Source organism: Pelophylax lessonae (genome assembly GCF_965119305.1).
Source record: "Pelophylax lessonae genome assembly, chromosome: 3".
NCBI lineage: Eukaryota > Metazoa > Chordata > Amphibia > Anura > Ranidae > Pelophylax > Pelophylax lessonae.
In genome coordinates, this window is record NC_138770.1 from 44746817 (window position 1) to 44753939 (window position 7123).

The window sequence follows — 7123 nt, forward strand, 5'->3', positions numbered from 1 at the left end:
TAGCAACTTGGATCATGCTTTTCTGGGATTTTTACCTTCCTCTGGATCAACTGCGGGTCTAGGATTGTATATATGGGATTGTATGGTTAGGTTTTCTTTACTGTTTTTTGTTTTTTAATGTTTGAGTCAGATGGACTTGTGTCTTTTTCAACCTCACTAACTATGTAACTATGATTGGCAGCACTGGTGGGCACTGATTAGCAGCACTGGTGGGCGCTGAGAGGGGGCACTGATGGGCACTGGTAGGCGACATTGATTATGGGCACTGACTGACAGCACTGATTGGCAGCACTGGTGGGCACTGATTAGCAACACTGGTGGGCACTGAGAGGAGGCACTGAATGGCACTGAGAGGTGGCACTAATAGGCAGTGTGACGGTACTCTCCATCACTGGGAATGAAAGACAGATACTTAATGGACACTGAGAATATGGTTTGGATTGCTTCAAATGGGTTCTGTGTCTACACTTATGATAATTTGTATTGAACTGCAGTGTCAGAGACAGACAATCTGTCACTGGGGGTCGCTTCTTATTGTCTGTGTATTGAGGTGTGATGTGGATTCTGTTAAGCCTGTCTGTCCCATTGTTAATTGGTAATGAACTCACATATTGTTTCTGTCCAGATGGCTAGATAATTAGTTCAGGTTAATTCTATTTCTGTATACAATTTCATCTGCATATGATAATGTAATCAGGCAACCCCTGACCCGTGTGTTGTAATCTGATCAGGAGGGGGATGTCCATGCTGTATAAAAACTGTGTGACTGTTCAATAAAAGGAAGGTTCCAGTACAAGCTAAGTTGTCGGCTAGCTTTGTATGGGGGGGCGGCTGGAAAATCTGATATCCATGTTCAAGACTGAAGGAAGCCGACAAACACAGTGTGGGTCGTGGTTCTGTTGCAGGCAGCACTGATGGGCACTGATAGGCAGCAATGATGGGCACTGATTGACTCTGATAGGCAGCAATGATGGGAACTGACAGACACTGGTAAGCGACACTGATGATGGGAACTGACTGACAGCACTGATTGGCAGCACTGATGGGCACTGATCTTATACCAGTGATACATTGTCATCATTATACTATATGTAAGAGATACAATAGAGTACAATAGAGTAGTGATCCTCTATAATAGCAATTCTTCATAACTGTGATCATTTTTTATTATTGAGAGATTCAAGAACAGATACATTGTAATACATTATATTACTGAAAGATTCAAGTAGACATTGGAAAAAGTTGAGATCCTTTAAAAAAAAATACATTATAACAGAGACACTTTATACTAGTGACAGATTGAAATGGTGACAGTCTCACTCCTCCTGTCGTAATCTAATCTCTACAAAATAAAATATATACAAAGTAAAAGAGAGACTGTATCTTCTTCATTATGTCAGCAGCAGGTGGGAGGAGCTGGGAACTCACTAACGAAAATTGCCGGCTCACTTACCAGCCAGCCTGCAGCAAACCAAATTGTCCTGTCTAACAAATCACATTGAAAAAAAAAAGAAAGGTATTTAGTTTGCGCATATTTGCAAATATATTTGTAAGCTGCAGCTGCCACATCACCCAGTGTACTGCAGCCCTAACTCTATAATTTTGAGAGTAGAGCACATATATAACAATGGATAGATCAAGGGCAGGTTAGACTTTGTTACCAAAAGTATTGGGACGCCTGCCAAAACACACACAGGAACTTTAATGGCATCCCTTAGTCCGTAGGGTTCAATATTGAGTTGCCCCCCCCATCCAAGCATGCCTGCCCTTAATCTATCCATTATTATATATGTGCTCAAACTCAGGAGACTCTCAAAATTATAGAGTTAGAATTGCAATACACTAGGGTGCCGTAAAACCACCTCTGCAGTTTAGGAATATATTTGCAAATGTGTGCAAACTAAACCACTAAACTAAACAAAAGTTTTAACGTGAACCGTTAGACAGGGTAAGCTCTGTTGGTTCAAGCCTGGTTGGTTAATGGGCTGGGAACTGTTGTTTGGGTTTTTTTGACATGCATTGCCCTTCAATGAGCTCCTTGCTGCAAAGTCTAGTTATAGGTTTGGGTTTGGGTAGTCATAGGCATCAGTGCTGTATTTTGGCCTAGGCCAACAAGGCCCAGGCCTAGGGCGGCACTTTGCAGGGGGGCAGCAAAAAAGCTGCCCCCCCCCCCTCCACCTGAGACTATATTGGCCACTGGTTGCTAGAGCCGCCTCTCTCACCCACCCCCCTCTCTCTCACCCCTCCTCTCTCTCACCTCTCTCTTTCTCTCTCAGCCCCCTCTCTCTCATCCCTCTCTCTCTTATCCCCCCTTTCTCTCATCCCCCTCTCTCTCTTATCCCCCCCCCTCTCTCTCTCATCCCCCTTTCTCATCCCCTCCCTCTCTCTATCCCCTCCCTCTCTTTCTCTCTCATCCCCCTCTCTCTCATCCCTCTCTCTCACCCACCCCCCTCTCTCTCACCCCTCCTCTCTCTCACCTCTCTCTTTCTCTCTCAGCCCCCTCTCTCTCATCCCTCTCTCTCTTATCCCCCCTTTCTCTCATCCCCATCTCTCTCTTATCCCTCTCTCTCTTATCCCCCCTTTCTCTCATCCCCCTCTCTCTCTTATCCCCCCCTCTCTCTCTCTCATCCCCCTTTCTCATACCCTCCCTCTCTCTATCCCCCCTCCCTCTCTTTCTCTCTCATCCCCCTCTCTCTCATCCCTCTCTCTCACCCCCCCTCTCTCTCTCATCCCTCTCTCTCACCCCCTCTCTCTCTCTCTCTCTCTCATACCCCTCTCTCATCCTCCCTCTCTCTCTCTCTATTGCAGCTTCTCTCTCGCTCTCTCTCTCTCACCCCTCCCCTCTCTCTCATCCCCCCTCTTTCTCATCCCGACACTCTTCCCCCCCCCCTCTCTCTCTCAGCCCCCTCTCTTTCTTTCATCCCCCCTCTCTCTCATCCCTCTCTCTCTCATTCACCCTCTCTCTCTCTCTCTCTCTCACCCCCGTCTCTTTCATCCCCCCTCACTTTCTCCCTCACTCACCCCCCTCTCTCTCCCCCACCCCCTCTCACCCCCCCTCTTGTGAGATCTCAGGGGTTCATGCTGGGACTTGAAGTCCTTCAATTTCAGAGGGAGTCACATCTGTTAAAAAAGGAGTGGGGCAAATTTACATAGGAGGGGGGCACCCAATTTTAGTCTTGCCTAGGGCAGGACAAAAACAAAATACACCACTGATAGGCATGCACAGTATATGCCAGGTGTGCCTGGGCACACTCTAATCACTCTGTGCATTGCCGATTCCCCTTAACTGCCCACGCTTCCCCCCATGTTTCACGCCTTTCAGGATGGAAAGTGGGGGAAGGGGCTAATCAATATGCCATTTACCGACCCCTTCCTTCCTCCACACTTACTCACTGTGTTCAATCATAACTGAAGCATAGCAAACTGTGTTTACTATGCTTCGGTTTCTGATTGAAAAGGAAGCCGCTCAGCGCACTTCCCATTCATTCACTGTCCAGTGCAGCTGAGGATTCAGTGAAATGCATGTGTGTTTGAGTTTTGGGGTGCACACCCTAATGCAATAGGCTGCGTACACCTATGGTGGTAGTCATTTGTTTGTACAGAAAGCTGATTGCTGGAGTGCATCATAAACCTGCCAGAGTGGGATTAGCCAATCAGAATCCACACAAAATTGGCTTGGGGGTTTGATGGGATCAAAAGTCCAAAGCTGCTAAACATGGTGTCAATGGCAACAGGAATTTCTATTGGTCAGAACTATATGAATCAGTGACCCCAGAGTATATGATGGAGGGTAGAAGATGGAAAAATATCAGGAAAATATACAAAATTCCACCGTTCAGAATGATGTCACTAGTGTCTAGGCAGATTATTCACTTCTCTCTTTAAGATAATGATATATATGAGTGCCTTATACCCAACACAGGATAGAGGGGCTCGGTGAAGGTGTCGGTGAAGGTGTGGAGGTGGCGGAGGGGGGCACACGTATAGAATGAGATCTGCCCCTCCTCACAATCCAAATATATCCGGACTCGTCTACCACGAATATTGTCAGAGAGCTTGGTTTCTCCCCAGAAATGTACTGCTGTATACTTTTCACCCCTCCTGGACAAACCCCAGGATACATCATTTTCTCCAATCATGGAGCCATCCCCATCCCTGTCTATACTGTCATAACACATCCCAATAATCCAGTTATTGGATCTCTGGACATCTACATCCCAGTAATGTCTCCCTTTGGAGAAACTCTGATTGCCTAAAACTTGAAAATAAGTTTTAAATCTTTCCTCAGTTTTTGGGCAATTCTGGTTGTAATGCGACCTGGAAACAGTCTTCTTATCATTTGAGATACATACATTGTTATTAGCTGTGTCCTCATCCAATAATATGTCAGCTTTCTGTATATAGATTCCCCCAATTGCACCAGTTATTACATCAGACAAACCTTGTCTCAATGTACGGGAGGTCCCAGTCAAATCAAGATCCCTTCCATTATAGAGTTGATCGTGTCTCTCTATGTCCTCATCATCGCTATCCTCAGTATCACACAAGTCTGGTGTCTGGTCTGTGTCTGTGTCTGTGTCTGTGTCTGTGTCTGGTTCCTGTAGGACAGTCAATGGATCCGTCATGGTACACAGCTCCTCTAAGTGACTCATCTTCCTTGACAGTTCCTCCATCTTTAATTCCAACTGCTGGATCAGATCATTGACTGGGCGTAAGATCCGCTCTGCTGGCCTGGAGATCTCACTCAGGACCCTCTTCTCCAGGTCTTCCAGACGTCTCCGGAGGTCTCTGAACAGGGTGGCGACTCTCTCTGTTTCACCATTTGCTTTTCCTTGTACTTTTTCCCTGACTTCTTGCAGACTCTGGACTCTTTCTTCTGTCTCCTCTCTCTCAGTAATCATTTTCTGAAGATTATTTAACCACTTTACCCCCGCTCACATTGCTGCTACTGTGGCAATGTGGCTTGTTATCGTCCAGCGATGTAGACCTACGTCGCTGGAGTCCTCCCCTTGTGGGCGGCGCGCGCGCGTCGCCGGAGGCTCGCTCCCGCTGTTTTCAGTCACAGTGGGAGTCAGGCCAGGGGAGAAGCGCCGCTCTTCCCCGATCGTCGGGGAATCGAGTGTGGAGATCCGCCTGCTTGTGTAAACAAAGCGGGCGGATCTCCTAAGTGACAGGCAGGGTCAGATTGCAGGGTTCAGCAAAGCTGAACCTGCGATCTGTCCCTGTGTCACTCAGTCACCTCCCCCCACATATGTCAGTAAGTACCAGGCATACATTAACCCCTCCCTCTCCAATAAAATTAACCCCTTCCCTGCCAGTGTCATTTTTACAGTAACAGTGCATATTTATAGCACTGATTACTGCAGTAATGTCACTGGTACCCCCAAAAGTGTCAAAAATGTCAGTCAAGGGTCCGATCTGTCCGCTGCAATGTCGCAGTCCCGCAAAAAAAAATCGCAGATGGCCACCATTACTCGTTAAATAAAAAACACCAAAAATGACAGAAATCTTTCTCTTAGTTAGTAAACACAATAACTTTTGCGCAAACCAATCAAAATACACTTATTGCGATTTTTATTACCAAAAATATGTAGCAGAAAACAAATTGGCCAAAAATGATAAAAAATTTTGATTTTTACATTTTTTTGATGGAATTTCATATAAAAAAATGTGAAAAATATTGTTATTTTTTCAAAATTTTCGCTCTTTTTTTGTTTATAGCGCAAAAAGTAAAAATCGCACAGGTGATCAAATACCACCAAAAGAAAGCTCTGTTTGTGGGAAAAAAAGGACATAAATTTCGTTTGGGTACGGTGTTGCATGACCGCGCAATTGTCAGTTAAATTTGCACAGTGCTGAATCGCAAAAAGTGGCCTGGACGTAGGACTGCAAAATCCTCCGGTGGTAAAGTGGTTAAAACTTTCTTCTTCTTCTTCTTCATAGAAGCCTCTTGCAGAGTCTCCACCTGGTGTCCTCGATGTTCTCCAGTTAAACTGCAGGAAATACAGATACAGGCAGAGTCCTTAATGCAGTAATACTCCAGGATCTTCTTATGGACGGAGCATTTCCTGTTCTCCGGGGTGGTGGTGGGGTCACATAAGACATGTTCTGGTGACTTGCTGTGGACTCTCAGATGATCATCACATAGAGAAGCTTCACATTGCAGACAGGATTTCACAGCAGGTACAGAGGAGTGAATACAGTAAGTACAGGAGATCCCGGTCTTCTCTGGATCTGGTGAAGCAGACGTGAAACGTTGTGTTACGCAAAAATAAATTGCTGTGTAGTGGAGGTCTCTCCTGGAACTCTTCCCTGCACTGAGGACAGGAATAACCTCCAGACTCCTCCTGTGTATCAAACACACGGTCAATGCAGACACGGCAGAAGTTGTGTCCGCATTTCAGGTTTACAGGATCCGTATAAATGTTCAGACAGATGGAACAATCCAGCTCCGCTCTCAGATCTGAAGACGCCATTGCTGACAGCAAACAGAGAAATGAACATCAAAGTTTGCTATTCACGTAAACCAGTTTTTCCAGTTAGGGAATTTCCTCCACAGGGTGAGGCTAAGAATGTGTCATATCTGGGAAATTAAAGGTCACTAACACAGCTGAAACAGAACTGAAAACAAAACCTCAATGATCTCACTCAAACAACAAAAATAATGCTCCATGGCCGGGGGAGGGGGGGGGGTTGTCAGACCGACCGCACCATTCCCCCCCCCCCGGACCACAGGGAGACTGGAGAGGAGAGAGACAGAGAGGATGGACGGACAGAGAGGACGGATGGACAGAGAGGACCCCCCCCACTCACCCTACCTGGATGCAGCAGCAGGCAGCAGCAGCTTCGGCTTCTGCCCCGTCTTCTGCGTCTCCTCCCTCCTCCTCCTTGCCCAATGGCATGGCTTCTCCTTTCGGCCAATCGGGAAACGGGTCTCAAAACCCCACTTCCTGATTGGTCAGGAGGAGGATCCGTGTGACAATAGCGAATTTTCATTCGCTATTGTCACACAACTGGGTGGGCTCGGGGCTCACTGCTCTGCGCCCCGAGCCCACCCTTTTTTTTAGCCTGTGAGAGCCTCTGGCTCTAATCACATGGCTAAAAAAAAAAAAAAAAGCCCCAT

At 46.5% G+C, this 7123-nt stretch overlaps 1 pseudogene across 1 annotated transcript; it reads right to left on the reverse strand.

Moving 5' to 3' along the window:
* Positions 1-3881: 3881 nt before the first annotated feature.
* On the reverse strand, positions 3882-6482 carry LOC309549622 (E3 ubiquitin-protein ligase TRIM39-like; annotated as a pseudogene). Its single transcript has 2 exons — positions 5921-6482; positions 3882-4922 (listed from the first exon to the last, which is right to left on the reverse strand). The product of its transcript is annotated as an E3 ubiquitin-protein ligase TRIM39-like (transcript).
* Positions 6483-7123: the final 641 nt, after the last annotated feature.